Source organism: Myotis yumanensis, unplaced genomic scaffold (genome assembly GCF_028538775.1).
Source record: "Myotis yumanensis isolate MYYU_CA2020_CCGP unplaced genomic scaffold, mMyoYum1.0.hap1 SCAF_5, whole genome shotgun sequence".
NCBI classification, from domain to species: Eukaryota; Metazoa; Chordata; class Mammalia; order Chiroptera; family Vespertilionidae; genus Myotis; species Myotis yumanensis.
The window spans coordinates 102,409,279-102,426,163 of record NW_027223756.1 but is presented as its reverse complement, the minus strand read 5'-3'; the positions used below and the strand labels follow the sequence as shown (position 1 = coordinate 102,426,163).

The 16,885-nt window shown below is 47.8% G+C and overlaps 1 pseudogene; it reads right to left on the bottom strand.

Moving 5' to 3' along the window:
- Nucleotides 1-800: 800 nt before the first annotated feature.
- Nucleotides 801-16,885, bottom strand: part of LOC139011536 (nuclear receptor-binding factor 2-like) — a 43,187-nt pseudogene continuing 27,102 nt past the window's right edge.

Genomic DNA, 16,885 nt, shown 5'->3' with positions numbered 1-16,885 from the left:
TTTTTAAAAAAAATATAACTCATAATTTGGTTCTTCATAAAATGAAAATTTAAACATTTCTCCTGATAGTCTTGGGGTTATCATTACATTATGAATAGTGCAAAGTGTGGCACCGAGTTTCATCTAGAAAGGTGCCTTACACACCTTAGTAAACAAGTGAAATGTGCGGAACAAAATGCACACGGTCAATGCATGTTTCAAATACAAGGCAGCCCCTCAGGCCACCATATTATTTAGGTTTTGCATTGTCTAGATTAATGACATATAACATGTTTTATATATTTTAGCGCTGAAGATAAGAAAAATAATTGTTTCTTGAAAAAAATTACTCCAGGCAGCAATTTGGTTTGTATCAGGAGAAAGTGAACCTCTGCGAGTTTAGTGTCTGACAAGTCTGGAGCCATTAACTCGAGTCAGTGAGTCAGACACAGCATATTTCATAGTGGCCGTTCCAAGTCCTGGCCACAGCGCATCAGAGGACGACGTGTCTCCAGCATTACCCTTGCTTTTCCATTTATTTTTTTTTGGATTAGCTGTATTATTTCCTCTTATCATCTCTTTTATGGTTTTACATTTCATTTTATTTTTTTAAAGCTAGGTTTTTATTGAATTTAGAGAGCGAGGAAGGGAGAAGGATAGAGAGAAAGAAACACCGTTGATGGGCTGCCTTCTGCATGTTCGCTACTGGGGATCGAGCCTGCAACTCAGCATGTGCCCTGACTGGGAATCGAAGCAGTGACCTCTTGGTTCATGGGTTGATGCTCAACCACTGAGCACACCGGCTGGGCTGGTTTTACATTTTAATTATTTGTAAGTCCTTTCAGAATATCCTCAGAGAGCTCCTTAGTAGAGGGGAAGTCCTGGAGATGGAAAATCCAAGGGAGGAAAATTTGGAATGGACTATCCCTGGCTGTCCCAGTATTTGCTGCAGACTTCTGCCAGGTTGAAGAGGCCGTAGCAGTTTCTGAATGTGGTGGCAAGCTCCACAACTCTGACTTTTCTACAAAATCAGCATCTACCTGTAGCTCTTTCCACTGGGCCTTTTCAGCCTTTAGTTGTTTATCTTCTTTTCTTATACTGTCATTCTCAGCCATGAGGAACACCACATGCCTTTTCAAATCCGAAATTTTGGAGGCCTGATCCTCTATAATTGTTTTTATCATATTTTGGAGCTTTGTTTCCAATGCATGGCTCTATTGGCATTCTTCTTTTCTTTTCCCATTAATTTTTAAAAATCTTTATTGTTGGAAGAAACCAAGATGGCAGCATAAGGTATAGACCTGTGAGTGCTGCCTCCCACAACAACATTGAAAATACCAACTATCAGACAAAACAGCTGTCATTCAGAGCCATGGGAAAGCTGGCCCAGTGGAAGTTCTACAACTGGAAGGAAAGAAAGAAGAGCATTGAGACTGAATAGGATCTGCAGAAGCTCCAAGAACAGAGGTACGGAGTTGCGCACCAGGCGGGCTGCAACTGGAGGTGCGGTTTTTTCAATCGGAAGGGGTTACAAACTCCCGAATCCACTGAGCTTGTTTGGGGCAGGATTCTGAGGTCCCAGACCCCTACAGGGAGAGGCGGGACGGCCTTGCAGTGGGGTCGGAAAGCGAGGGTGGCTTTCTCACAGAGCTGCTCGCTGGCACTCGGGGACGCGGAGACGCGGAGTAGCGGAGAGGCGAGGAGTCCCGGAGATGCCATTGCTGTTTGCTCTGCCCTGGTGATTCCCTGAGACCCCGCCCTACTCAATTTACATCCCCACCCAAGCTGTGCCAGTGGCACAAAAGGAACCACCTGCGGTTTTGCAGCTTAACCCAACAAACTGCAGATTTCAGACGAGATCGGGCGCGTTCAGGGTGGTATGGCCATAGACAAACTGCAGATTTCAACTCCTCACACCCATAAGGAACACACTCAAGAAGCAGAATCAGGTTCAGAGGAAGCTGGAGCCGGACCCGGCTGGGCCGGTGACATGGAACCGCTGTACCAGTAATCGCACAAGCAGGTCCACCAGATCCAGTCTCACATGGGACGCCAGAAGATGGCAGACAAGCAGTCTGTGCACTTAGTAGAAAACGAAATCCAAGCAAGCATACCAGATATTCAGCCAGCAAGAATGCCTGGAGATTCTGTCCAGCAAGGAGCCGCCCAACAAAAGACAGAATGCCAAACTTCATGTTGACCAGTTAAAGTATGATGTCCAGCACCTGCAGACTGCTCTCAGAAACTTCCAGCATCAGCGATACGCAAGGGAGCAGCAGGAGAGACAGCGAGAGGAGCTTCTGTCTCGCACCTTCACCCCCAACGTGGGATGCGGTGCCCCCTGCGAGGCTGCAACGGCCCCTGCGAGGCTGAGATGGCCCCTGTGAGGCTCTGATGGCCCTTGGGAAGCCGGTGGAACCGCGAGAGCCGCCCAGACGGCTTCGTCGATGACCCTCGAACCAGAGCGCGGACCCATGCACAACTATCACCCGAAGGGCAAGAGGGGCGAGAGCAGCTGTAGTGTTGCTTTCTCCTCGCTTTTGGTAGCGAAATCCTCATTTTAAACATAAGAGGACACATTATTTTAAAAAGCCGTTATGTCTCTCCGTATGCTTTCTGAGTAGAGCGTGAACAAGTCGTGAGAGACCTTTCCGAACACAGGGACATGTCGAGGATGGAAATAGCTACATTTTCCAAGTGTATGACCTTTGACCTGGCAACAAAAAGAGTACACCTATGGATGAGAACAGTGGGGGGGGGGGGGGGGGTAAGGGCAGAGGGTGGGGTGGGAACTGGGTGGAGGGGAGCTGGGGGGGAAAAACGGGGAACAACTGTAATAATCTGAAGAATAAGATTTATTTAAAAAAATCTTTATTGTTGAGAGTATTACAGATCCCCCCCTCTTTTCCCCCTATTGCCCCCTTCCACCCAGTTCCTGCCCCACCCTAGACCTTCACCACTCTACTGTCTGTGTCTGTAGGTAAGATCTTTGGTTAACCTCTTTCTACTCCCTCTCCCCTTCCCTCTGAGATTTGTCGGTCTGTTTCATGCTTCCATGTCTCTGATTCTGTTTTATTCACCAGTTTATTTTGTTCATTATATTTCTTGTTTGTTTATTTTGATTTTTAGATTCAATTATTGATAGATATGTATTTGCTGCCACTTTATTATTCCAATTTTTTATCTCTTATTCTTTTTCTTAAAGAATACCCTTCAGCATTTCATATAATACTGGTTTGGTGGTGATGAACTCCTTTAGCTTTATCTTGTCTGTGAAACTCTTTATCTGACCTTCAAGTCTAGTGATAGCTTTGCTGGGTAATTTTGGTTGTAGGTCCTTACTATTCACCACTTCGAATATTTCTTGTCACTCCCTTCTGGCCTGCAAAGTTTCTGTTGAGAAATCAGCTGACAGTCTTATGGGCACTTCCTTGTAGCTAACTAACTGCTTTTCTCTTGCTGCTTTTAAGATTCTCTCTTTGTCTTTAACCCTTGGTGTTTTAATTATGATGTGTCTTGGTGTGGGCCTTTTTGGGTTCCTCTTGTTTGGGACTCTCTGTGCTTCTTGGACTTGTAACTCTATTTCTTTCACCAGGTAGGGAAGCTTTCTGTCATTATTTCTTCAAATACGTTTTCAATATCTTGCTCTCTCTCTTCCCCTTCTGGCACCCCAATAACTTGAGTGTTGGTGCACTTGAAGCTGTCCCAGAGGCTCCTTACACTATCTTTATTTTTTTTTTAATTCTCCTTTCTTTTTGCTTTTCAGATTGGGTGTTTTTTGCTTCCTCATATTTCAAATCATTAACTTGATTCTCAGAATCCTCTACTCTGCTGTTGAATTCCTGTAAATTGTTTTTTATTTCAGTTAATGTATGCTTAATTTCTGACTGGTCCTTTTTTATGTCTTTGACATTCTCACTAAGATCCTTGAAGCTCTCATTACAATCCTTGAGTATAACCTTATAACCATGGTTTTGAACTCTGTATCCAGTAGTTTTCTTGCTTCCCTTTCTTTCATTTGTGACATGTTTCTTTGTCTCTGCATTTTGACTGCTTCCCTGTATTTATTTCCATGAATTAGGTAGAACTTCTATGTCTCCTGGAATTGGTAGAGTGGCCTTGTGTATTAGGTGTCCTGTAGTGCCTACTGGGTCAGCCTCCTCAGTCACCTGTGCTGGGCACTCTAAGTGCACCCCTTTGTGGGCTGTGTGCACAATCTTACTGTAGTTGAGCCTTGATTGCTGTTGGTGTTTCTGGGAGGAATTGACCTCCAGGCCAATTGGCTGTGGAGACCAGGTGTGGCAACAGTGGGAGAGCTGCTGTGCAGGAGGCGAGGCCCGGCTTGAAGCAAGGCAGGCTGGTGCTAGTGCCGGGTCTGGGGCCTTTTTATTAATAGGTTTGGGGCACACTGTCACCAGCTTCAGCTTGTTTGAGAGATTTTAGCAAAGTCTGAAGCCTGAGCTAGGACCAGCCATTCATATGGAAAAGCTGCTGCAAATAGCTTGGGTAGGGCTGCAAATTGGATGGGGCAGAGTCACAGGGAATACCCCAGGGTGGAGCAAACAGTGTGCTCCAGGCTGGTTGAGACTCAGATATGGCTGCCAGTCAGGCCTGTGACAGGGGAGGTCCCAGCATAGGAACAATGACCCTTGTAAGCACCGCAGTCTGGGAGAGAGCCACCCCTAAGTTCCTGCCCCAATGCCAGATAGTCTAGTTTCTCCCCCAGAGCCGCCAGGTGCTTGAGCTTCAAAGTATGGAGTCCCAGTACGTTCAGGCACTGGCCCCTTAAAAGCAACACCTGGGTCCCCAGCAGCCTCTGTGTCACTCACCTACAATCCCCGCTGATTTTTACAGCCCGAAGTTATGGGGACTTCTCTTCCCAGCTTTGGAACCCTGGGTTGGGGTTTGGTGTGGGGCTGGGACTCCTTGCTCCTCACAGGCGGCCTCCACAGGGACGATCTCCTTCCCGATTAAAAAAGCGGCACATGTGGGTGACGGACAAGCCCGTTCTGCATCTCTGCCCCTCCTACCAGTCTCAGTGTCTTTCTTCTTTACTTCCTTGTTGTAGGACTTCCATTCAGTCAGCTTTCAGGGGGTTCTAAATGATGGATGTTCTGAATTTTAGTTGTAATTTTGATGTGATTGTGGGAGGCGTTGAGTACAGGCATCTTCCTATGCCACCATCTGGGTTCTCCTCGGCTTTTTTCTTCTAATTTGAAAGTGAGAGAGAGTGAGGAACATCGATTTGTTGTTCCACTTACTTATGCTTTTAGTGGTTGATTCTCGTACATGTCCTGACTGGGGGATCAAACCTGCAATCTTGGCATATCGGGACCACAGTCTAACCAACTGAGCTACCCGGTCGGGGCCTGCTGGCTCACTCTCCTGCTGCGGTGAAAGTAGCCATGTGTCTGGTTCCCTTCAAAGACCCCCTGGAATTCAGGCAGGTGTTCCTGCAGGAAAGGACTGCACCCCTGGGAGAGAAGAAGACTCTGGCCTGCACCCGCAGGGAGTTTGTGTGATGCCTGAAGCCTGGCAGCAGCATCCTGGCCTGTGCTCTGCTGGGCTCTCAGTCTTCCCTCCCACCTGGCCCCTCCCACCTCTTTCCGTATGTGGAGGACTGTTTCCTGTGGCGATCCTTGCAGTTCCAGTGATAAAGGAGCCCGCTCGGAAAGTGTCAGCCTCGTGGCTTCAGAAAGATACGCACAGCCTTTTTGTGACAAGACACAACCTCTTTGTATTTCCCTGCAGCTAAGAAACGGTCTGCTCGTCTGCTCTGTTCATGAGCCTCCCAAGGCCCAGATGGAAAGGACCTTTAGCTTCCTCATGTGCCACACTCTCTCTTGTCCCCTGGCCTTGTCCATCCTCTGCCTGCAGTCTGAAGCACGCTTCTCCTCACCCTTTACCCGGTCAATTCTAGGCAAACTTCAGATCTTACTTTGGGTGGGACTTCTTTCTGAAAAGTGAGTCTGTTGGACTGAACTGTGTTCTTCCAATAGGTATATGTTGGAGCCCAGGTCCTCAGCACAGGAGCATCCTTCTCAAGGATCTGAAAGCCTTTCTTTTGCAATGTTATTGTCAGGAAGTCTGGGGACTGACTCCCAGTCTCTGAGGGAGGGAGAAGCCTAACTTCAGTGAATGCAGCTAGCAGACAGGGGGGACTAATCATTTTGACACTGAGCAACCCTCTTACGGCTTTTGTAATTTTTCACTTCCCTGACGGTGCTGGCCTCCCACTGGTTTTTTATACCTCCCTTACTTTATCTTTTACAAAAGTAACTTCTTTCCTAGTGAAACTTATCAGTATCTTTCTTTGTAGGGTCATCTGTTGAGGTTATGTAAAAAATCGTGTTACTCCTCAAACTAATTTTAACAATTAGTGGAATCTTTTTAAAAAATAAAATATTTTATTGATTTTTAGAGAGTAAGACAGAGAGGAGAAGAAGAAGAAGAAGAAGAAGAAGAAGAAGAAGAAGAAGAAGAAGAAGAAGAAGAAGAAGAAAAGAGAGAGAGAGAGAAAGAGAGAGATCGATTGTTTGCCTCTTGCACCACCCTGACTGGGGATCAAACCAACAACCTGGGCAAGTGCCTGACAGGGACTCGAACCTGCCACCTTTCGTAGAGCACGGGACAAGCTCCAACCAAGCCACACCAGCCAGAGCCTCTTGGTGATTCTTGCCTGAGTCACTTATTATTATGATGTTGCCACTGGTGATTTTCTGATCCCATCCCTTCGTTTTACGTTTCTTAGTAAGAAAAAGCTTCAGCATCTCCTTCACCTCTTTACTTATTTGAATCATTGTGGAGTCATAAGTTTTTAAATTAAAAATAAATTCTTATTTTACTCAATGGGTTATAATTCTTTATTACCATTATTTATTTATTTTTATTTTAAAAAATATTTTTATTGATTTCAGAGAGGAAGGGAGAGGGAGAGAGAGAAACATCAATGATGAGAGAGAATCATTGATCAGCTGCCTCCTGCATGCCCCTGATGGGGAATCGAACCTGTGACCTCCTGGTTCATAGGTCGATGCTCAACCACTGAGCAATACCAGCCAGGCCCCATCATGTATTTTTGTGTCTGTATTTGCTACCAGTCCAAAGTCTGTGTGCCTGACACTTCAAAAATCCAAAACTCAAAATGTCAGTTTGGAATAAGGAGAAGTTTTTTTTTGTTGTTTGTTTGTTTTTTAAGTGTTTTTATTGATTTCAGAGAGAGAGAAACATCAGTGATGGCCCAGGTACGAAGGTCACCAGGGCACAAAGCCCTGGGTGCCTAGCAAAGGAAGATTGTAGGGTGGGACCTCGCCCCCAGGGTGACCTTCCCCCTCTGAGCATATGGCTGGTCCTGCGGTTTAGACCCCCTGACCTTTCCTCCCTAGAGATAACCTCTAGGCCTCAAGTTGTATTTCAGCTCCAGGCCCAGAAGAGGAGCAAAACCAGACAAGGGACCCCCACAGCTGACCTCAGGACCAGCTGCATTGGATAATGACCCTCTGCCCTGGTGCCGACCAATCAGTCAGTGAAGACCTAGACCCTAAAAGGCCACACCTGGAAAGCTGGTTTGGCTCCGTGGTTGAGCTTTGACCTGTGAACCAGGAAGTCATGGTTTGATTCCTTGTGGGCTCAGTCCCCAGTGGAACCTACAGGAGACAGCCAATCAATGATTCTCTCTCGTCATTAATGTTTCTGTCTCTCTCTCTTCCTTTCTGAAATCAATAAAAATATATTTAAAACAAAACAAAACTGCCCAGACCTTGAGACTCTTGTCCTATGTGACACTTAGGTTAGACTTTTAAAATATATAATATATTTTGTATTGATTTCAGAGAGCAAGGGAGAAGGAGTTAGAAACATCAATGATGAGAGAGAATCATTGATCAGCTGCCTTCTGCACACCCCCTACTGGGGATGGGGCCAGCAACCCGGGCGTGTGTCCTTGACCAAAATCGAAACTGGGACCCTTCAGCCTGCAGGCCAATGCTCTCTATCTACTGAGCCAACCAGCTAGGGCAATGTTGTATTTTTAAATATAATGATTTTATAAGATTTAATTTTCAAAAAGCTAATACACTCAGTTGACTCAAATATAAAAATACTAGTGGCCTGGTGCATGAATTCATGCACATTGAAAGGAAATTAATTAGAAGAAGTATTTTAATATCGCTATTCACCCTTTCTCTATAATAGAAGTATCAACCAAATTCACGATTGACAATGACAGATCGAAACACATGCATGCGATTGGTGCCAGCGAGAGCTTTATATGTATTGTGCATGTGGGAGTCAACTTAGCCTTTTATACATATAGAATAAACTTGCTTAATTAGACCTGCTTTCTGATGTAGCTAAACTTTTTCCAACCCAGTGAAGCACCCCAACTTCTCTTTCAGGTAATTGTCAGCAACGCAGCAGTAAATATCAACATGAAGCAGATTATTATTGTAGGTCACACAGGGAGAACAAAGGGTAAAATATTTAACTGCAGCAGTGTTTGACTATATTCTGTGCAGTGAGTAAACCTGAAGTCATTTTCAAGGTCCACCATTTCTTACTTCTTTTCAGTCAGGTCAAGTTTCTAAACTTTCTAAATCTCCGTTTTCCAGCTAATGAAAAGAAAATAGGATTCCACCGAGTCTCCTATCTACCTACTCCAGGACTCCTGTGAGGATCAAATGAGATGAGGCACGGGAAAACGCTTCACAGACATTTGGTTAAAGTATAAAATGTTTGCACTTGGGTATAAAGCAAATCGGGTTCCTGGGCTGAAGAAACTGCAAGGAGGGAGACCAAGATGGCGGCATAGATAAACACCGGAGACTGCTGCCGCAAACAACCACTTCAAAAATACAACTAAAAGACGGAACGGACATCACCCAGAACCACAGGAAAGCTGGCTGAGGAGAGACTCTTCAACTAGAAGGAAAGAGAACAGCATACCGAAGCTCAGAGGAGGCGCAGTGTGGAAAATATAAAGGTACCGAGGTGCGCATGCAAAGCGGGCTGGTGGCTGAGGGCGCAGTTGTCGTTTTCAATCAAGAGGGAGTCTCAGACTCTGAGCTCCAGATCCGGGCGAGTCTCTAGGGACTCAGACTCAAACGGGAGAAGCGGGATTGTCTGGCATCAGTTGGAACGTGAGGGCAGCTTTCTCTCCGAGGTTTGCAGCTATTGCTGGGGTTCTGAGAAGCAGAGCCTCTGGGAACGGGACTGAGAGCAGCCATAACTGCTCCCTCTGCCAGCCCTGTTGAGCCCGCCCAGCCCAAGCCCTGCGCACAGCCATTTGCCTGATCGCCTCAGGCAAAGGCTAGATTAGCACCTCCCCAGAGGACAGAAGTTTTCCACACAGCTGATTCTCACAGCCAGTCAGCCTGGTGGTCAAATCCCTCTAATATTAACTACAACAATTAAGGCTTAACTAGAACAAGACTTCGCACAAAGACCACAAGGGGGTGCACCAAGAAAGCATAAAAGATGCGGAGACAAAAAAAATGACAGAAATGGAGGATATAGAGCTAAAAAACGCAATTTTGAGGGCTTGCAATAATGTGCTAGACGCTGCCAATAAACTTGATGAGAGCCTCACGAAATCTAATGAGACCCTCGATGCTGTGATAAAGAACCAACTAGAAATTAAGCATACATGGACTGAAATAAAGAATATTATACAGACACCCAATAGCAGACCAGAGGAGCACAAGAATCAAGTCAAAGATGTGAAATTCGAAGAAGCAAAAAACACCCAACCAGAAAAGCAAAATGAAAAAAGAATCCGAAAATACGAGGATAGTGTAAGGAGCCTCTGGGACAGCTTCAAGCGTACAAACATCAGAATCATAGGGGTGCCAGAAGATGAGAGACAGCAAGACATTGAAAACCTATTTGAATAAATAATGACAGAAAACTTCCCCCACCTGGTGAAAGAAATGGACTTACAGGTCCAAGAAGCGCAGAGAACCCCAAACAAAAGGAATCCAAAGAGGACCACACCAAGACACATCATCATTAAAATGCCAAGAACAAAAGACAAAGAGAGAATCTTAAAAGCAGAAAGAGAAAGACAGTCAGTTACCCACAAGGGAATACCCATACGACTGTCAGCTGATTTCTCAACAGAAACTTTGCAGGCCAGAAGGGAATGGCAAGAAATATTCAAAGTGCTGAATACCAAGAACCTACAACCAAGATTACTTTATCCAGCAAAGCTATCATTCAGAATTGAAGGTCAGATAAAGAGCTTCACAGATAAGGAAAAGCTAAAGGAGTTCATCACCACTAAACCAGTATTATACGAAATGCTGAAAGGTATCCTTTAAGAAGAGGAAGAAGAAAAAGATAAAGATACAAATTATGAACAACAAACATGCATCTATCAACAAGTGAATCTAAGAATCAAGTGAATAAATAATCTGATGTACAGAATGAACTGGTGATTATAATGAATCAGGGACATAGAAAGGGAATGGACTGACTATTCTTGGGGGGGGGAAAGGGGAATGGGAGATGCAGGAAGAGACTGGACAAAAATCGTGCACCTATGGATGAACACAGTGGGTGGGGAGTGAGGGCGGAGGGTGGGGCGGGAACTGGGAGGAGGGGAGTTATGGGGGGGAAAAAAGAGGAACAAATGTAATCCGAACAATAAAGATTTAATAAAAAAAAAAAAAAGAAAGAAACTGCAAGGAGGCTAGTTGCTAGGGAAAGGAAGCTGGATGTTGCTATGTGACATCATTACCTGGACAGACACTTAGAATATTAGCCTTTTATATATATAGATAAAAACCTGCTACTATAATTCCTTTTATTTTATTGATTTGATAGAGAGAGAAAAAAGAAGAGAGAGGTGGGGCAGGCTGGAGGAGATTAATGTGGGGAAAAGGGGGCATATGTAATACTTTCAACAATAAAGATCTACACTAATAAAAGAGAAACATGGTAATTAGCGTACGACTGCTACCCTTTTCATTGCCTAATCAGTGAGTATATGCAAATTAACTGTCAGCGAAGATGGCGGCCGGCAGCCAGGCAGCTGGAAGCGAGCAGAGAGGCTTGCTTGCTTCAGTAACTGCAGACTCCAACGTTCCCCACCTGCCGCTGCCGGCCTCTCAGTTGCAACTCTAAGCAACTATGTACTATGTTGCAAATAAGAAGCTAAACAAAACCCCAGAGACCAGCTTTCATTCAGCCAGGCTTTAGCAATTGTATCGATGTTTTCAGAGGCGAGGCCTCAGAGCTAAAGCTGGCCCAGAATAAAAAAAAAAAAAGAAGAAAACAAGGAGCGGTTGGAAGCTTCAGTCACTCGCTTCCGGAAAACAGCCCTCAGCCCCTCACCCAGACTGGCCAGGCACCCCAGTGGGGACCCCCACCCTGATCCAGGACACCCTTCAGGGCAAACCAGCCGGCCCCCACCCATGCACCAGGCCTCTATCCTATATAGTAAAAGGTTAATATGCCTCCCAGCACCGGGATCAGCGGAGCAGCAAGGCTCCCGGCACTGGGATCAGTGTGACAGGGGGCAGCGCCCAAACCCCCTGATCGCCCTGTGGTTCTGTGTGTGACAGGGGGCTGGGCCACAACCTCCCTATCTGCCCTGCTCTATGCCTGATAGGGGGGAGCTCCCCAATCTCCTGATTGCCCTGCGGCTCTGTGTGTGACAGGGGGCTGGGCCACAACCTCCCTATCTGCCCTGCTCTATGCCTGATAGGGAGGAGCTCCCCAATCCCCTGATTGCCCTGCAGCTCTGTGTTTGACAGGGTGCAGCACACCAACCCCCTGATCGGCCATGCTCTGTGTGTGACAGGATGCGGCGCCCCAACCCCCCCTCCTCCCACGGGCCCTGCTCTGTGTGTGACAGGGTAGAGCCATAACCTCTCCATCAGCCCTGCCCCGAGTGTGACAGTGGCAGTGCCCCAACCCCCTGATCGGCCCTGCTTTGTGGGTGATAGAGGGTGGCGCCCCAACCCCCCTCCACGGGCCTTGCTCTGTGTGTGACAGGGTAGAGCCATAACCTCCCCATTGGCCCTGCCCTGAGTGTGACAGGGTGCAGCACCCCAACCCCCTGATCCGCCCTGCTCTGTGTGTGACAGGGGGCGTGCCCCAACTCCCCTATCGGCCCTACTCTGTGAGTGACAGCGGGGAGCTCCTCAACCCCCTGATTGGCCCTGCTCTGTGCATCACAGGGGGTGGCGCCGCAACCTCCCCATCGACCCTGCCTTGAGTGTGACAGGGGGCGGTGCCCCAACCCCCCAATCGGCCCTACCCTGAGCGTGACTGAGGGTGGCATCGCAACCTCCCAATCCGCCCTGCTCTGTGCATGACGGGGCGGAGCCCCAACTTCCCAATCGGCCCTGCTCTGAGCCTGACCAGGGGCTGCACCTAGGGATTGGGCCTGCCCTCTGCCACCCGGAAGCAGGCCTAAGCCAGCAGGTCGTTATCTCCCGAGGGGTCCCAGACTGCGAGAGGGCACAGGCCGGGCTGGGGGACCGCCCCCCCCCCCCCCCCAGTGCACAAATTTTTGTGCACCGGGCCTCTAGTTTAAAAATAAAAGGAGAGTGGGGTAGGGGAGGCCAGGGGATTGTCAAGGGCGCGGAAAAAAAAATAAAAGGAGAGAGAGAGAAATATTGGTTTGTTGTTCCATGATTTATGCATTCATTGGGTGATTCTTCTATGTGTCCTGACCAGGGGTCAAAACCACAACCTTTTGGTGAATCTGGACGAAGCTCTAAGTGTGGTAGGAGCAGAGCAAGGATGATGGGCCAGGTACGGAAGGTCACCAGGGTGAAGGGCCCTGGGTGCCTAGAATTGGACAAAACTGGGAAAACAAAGACATGGCCCCAGGGTAACTCTTCCTCCCTAGCACATCGCTGGTCATGGGGTGGACCCTCCCCTGGCATGTTGCTAGTCATGCAGGTGAGGCCCCTCAGAGTGGGAATTAACAGGAGAATCTGAGAATAGGCCTTAAGCGTTAAGCCCCCAGGACAATGAGGTTCTGACCCACATCACATCCATCTAGGCCTCAGTTGTGTTTCAGCTCCAGGCCCAGAAAAGTAGCGAAACCAGACAAGAGACACCACCACAGCCGACCTCAGGACCAGCTGCATAGACTAATGGCCCTCTGCCCTGATGCCGACCAATCAGTGAAGACCATGACCCTGAAAGGGCGCACCTGGAATACTGATGAACAAGCATGTCAAACTCAAAGGCTCACACAGGCCAAATAAACAAGGAGTAAGTGTCTGTGGCCGCAAAAAAACAAAAGCTTCAATTTTCATAGAAACGTAGGTTTATTTTGATAGAGACATGCTGGATACAAAGGGCTGAAATAAATGAGTCATCGTTAACATAAAATAATAGAACATTTTAATAAAAATTAATATTTTTCTTGAACATTAACTTACCAGACACTGAATAACTGCACAAATTAATAAGTGTAATGCAAATAAACCTCTTGTTCTCCAAAAGCAAAATATGTCCTGTTGCTCACACCAAACAAGTCAGTCCAAGACTAATGATGTGGCCATCGGCTGCTAAAATATTCACTGAAATATTAGTGAAGAGAAATGGTGCGCCTGTGTGTAAGGCGTGTAAGCGAAATGAATGCAACATGATTATAGTAATCAGTCATTAGCGAACTTTGTAGTTCGTTATTAATAACTAGAGGCCCGGTGCATGAATTCGTGCAGGGGTGGGGTCCGGCTGGCCCGCCCAGATGGGAGCCAGATTGGAGCTGGGCAGACCGGGGAGGGGGGGGCAATTGGGGGCGGGGCCAGTTGGGGGGAGGGGCCGTGGGAGGTTGGGGGGGCCAACTGGGGCCCCGATCAGGCTGGTTGGCTGCTGCAGTGTGTGTCATAGCCACCGGTCATTCGGTCATTCCTGCATTCTGCTCGCCTGGCTTTTATATATATAGATTATGTATAACAGGATATTGCAAAAATCAAGTAATGACATTTTTATTAAAACATTTCTTACATACCGTTATATTGACTGGGCCACAGAAATATTCGTTGTGGGCTGCATGTGGCCCGAGGGCTGTGAGTTTGACATGCTTGCTGATGAGCATGCTATTGAGAGCCTCCCCTGGGACCTCCCCTAAAATCCCCACCCTCCAGAGTCCTGAAGGAGGGAGGACCCAGCCGGCTGCCCAGAGCACTCCCTGGTTTTCCCCTCCCCTCCCCCTTCCACCCTCTCCTTCTTCCCCGCACATTTCCCTTGCCCCTCTCTTTCTCCACGCTCCAAGGGCCCCTCTTTTGCCTCTATAACTTGTTTCCTGAGCCCATTTCTTCTACCACTCACTTCCACCTCTGTGACTTTCTAAATAAACGTTCTCTTAGGGAATTCTCTGAATTCCTTCCTTGCCAGAACCCAAGTACGAGGTTGTTGAACCTGGTGCCCTCACCACCAGCATAACAGCTGAGCTACCAGCCAGGGCTATAATTCTTTTATTAAATAATATATAGAGACACTGATTTAAATGTCCTCGCCAATACGACCTTGTGGTGGCGTTCACTGATATTCTCTACCTGGCCATTTTAAAAGAGCTTAAAATCAGGATGAAAACCCCACCACACAAGATGTTCACTTTCAGAAGCCCCGGCACAGGGCACAGGGCACAGGGCACAGGTGGGGAGACCTTTCCTGCTCCTGAAGGTGCCTCCCGAGTCTGAAGGAGGGCGGGCTTACAACTGACTTGTTTGGGGACACAAGTCTTGGAAATGCTGATAAACCTACTGTCTCCTCAATAAAGAAACACTTAAACTTTCCATTTGTGTGAGTGGACCCCTCAGGGCACCTGTGCAGGGGTTGCTTGGGGCCTGGGCCTGGCAGCACCACCTGTGGGAGCTGAGGGGCACTGGGCTGGGCAGGGGGCTGAGATGTGACATGGCTGCACCTGAGCCTCAGCCGACTGGCCTACAGGTCGGGCTTCTGCACCTCACAGCGACGGGGAGGCTGGGAGCCAGGGGAGGCTGTGTCCCGCACCACCTGGGCCCTCGTGCCTCACACAGTAAGTTCAGTTCCTCCGCGCACAGCACCTCAGGGTGCTGGTCTCTTCCTGGGGACACTGAAAGAAGTGAATGGGCCACAGCAGCCTGGGCCCCCACAGTGTCTCAGGCTTCACTGCCTCCCCCCGCCACCTGTCCAGGTTGCCACACATCCGTTTACCTGGGGGTCACCCAGTCCCATATCCCTGGGGGGGGTCTGAGCTCCTGCCAGTGTGGGTGGCTGCGCTGGTCCATCTGTAACCATGTAGAAACTTCATTTATTTATTGTGATGTTTTCTCCTTCTTTTGGTTAACGTAAAAAAACCATTGAAACCTGTAAAGAATTGTTGTGAGTTTATTTGAGCCAAACTGTTGACATAGACCGGGAAGCAGAACCTCAAGGAATTGAGATAATGCTCCGGAGAATGGTGGGGTTACATCTGCATTTATACATTTGCAATCAAAGGAGGGACATAGGTGGGTTACATGAAATCCATTGGTGATAGAATAGAGGAGGGAGAAAGCAAAGCAGGGAAACCCCTGGGATTGGATAAAAAGTAAAATGATGGACACATGCTTAGGTGGGTGCAGGCTCAATTAACATGATAATGAAGGAATTTGTGGTATCTGTTCTGGGGCCCAGCACATTTGGTTGTGCCCCAAGGGGTCCGGAAAAAGGGAAGTTATAAGTTACCCAGTCATTTCAAGGGTATGTTATCATAGATGCAAAAAGACAGACAGGCTCAGTTAAGGTAAAAGTTGACCTTGTCAGTGAAGATACTGGCCTAGGATGTAACTGCCACCATCACTGCTTTAGTTAAAGTTTCATTTCAGACCATCCTTTGTGGTTACTTTAGGTCTCTGAGTTTGCAAGACTGCCATGCAGGCCTCCCCTGAGCTTGTCAGGTCAGCATGTGGCCCCTTTTGTCCACATTTCCTTTTGATCCAAACTCCAGCACCTGGCTCACCTACCTCCTCCCCTGCACATCCACTCCCTTAATCATTTAAGCCCTCAGGACAACGAGGTTCTGATCAGCATTAAATAATCTTAGGAACAAAGCCTCTGGTCTGTGTTGTGCCCGATGTTCAGGGTCCCCAAAAACCACCAGGGAGCCAAGTCCGATGCAAGACGCAAAAGAGCCTTTATTCGAGCTAGCTCGAGCTCCCCGTCCACCACACTCGCCGACACAGCGGCAGGAGGCAGAGAAGAGAGTGAGCTCTGTGGGGAGAGGGGTTTTATAGGGGGGTTGGAGTAAGGGGAGGAGAGAGGACTGTGGGCGCAAGTCAGGGTCTTGTTACACAGGATGTGGTCGTATCTATGATGCGCACTTCCCTTGATTATCATTGGTTAGTTTAAAGAAATCCTAGGTGTGGCTAGCAGAGGCTTGGGCTTCCGGGAAGAAGCTCCTTGCTGAGCACATGGCTAATGGCTGCTGCCCAAAATTGGAGGATCCGGGGCAAGATGGAGGGTGTAGCCCTTGCCCTTTCAGTATGTTGACCACAGAGACAGAGGTCAAACTAGAGATAACATCTAGGCCACAGTTGTGTGCGTCCTCCAGGCCCAGAAAAGTGGTGACACCAGATGAAGCAATGCCACGGCAGACACCAAGACCAGACACAATGGTCACCCCCCCAACCCCCACCCCCTAGTGCCAGCAATTCAGTAGAGACTGTGAGGCTTGATCCAGCAATTGGACACCCCTCCCCCGGAACTGACTTCCAGACCATTTTGCAATGGACATTCCTGATAGATCCTCCCTTCCCCCAACTGGTGGGCGGAGTATGATGTAACCTGCAGCCCGGAAATACCTGAGTGACTAACCAGGTACCTTATATGGACTATACATTGGACCACCAATCCACACCTGCCAAATACCCTAAGCCCTTGGTCTATATCAGTGATGGCGAACCTATGACACTCGTGTCAG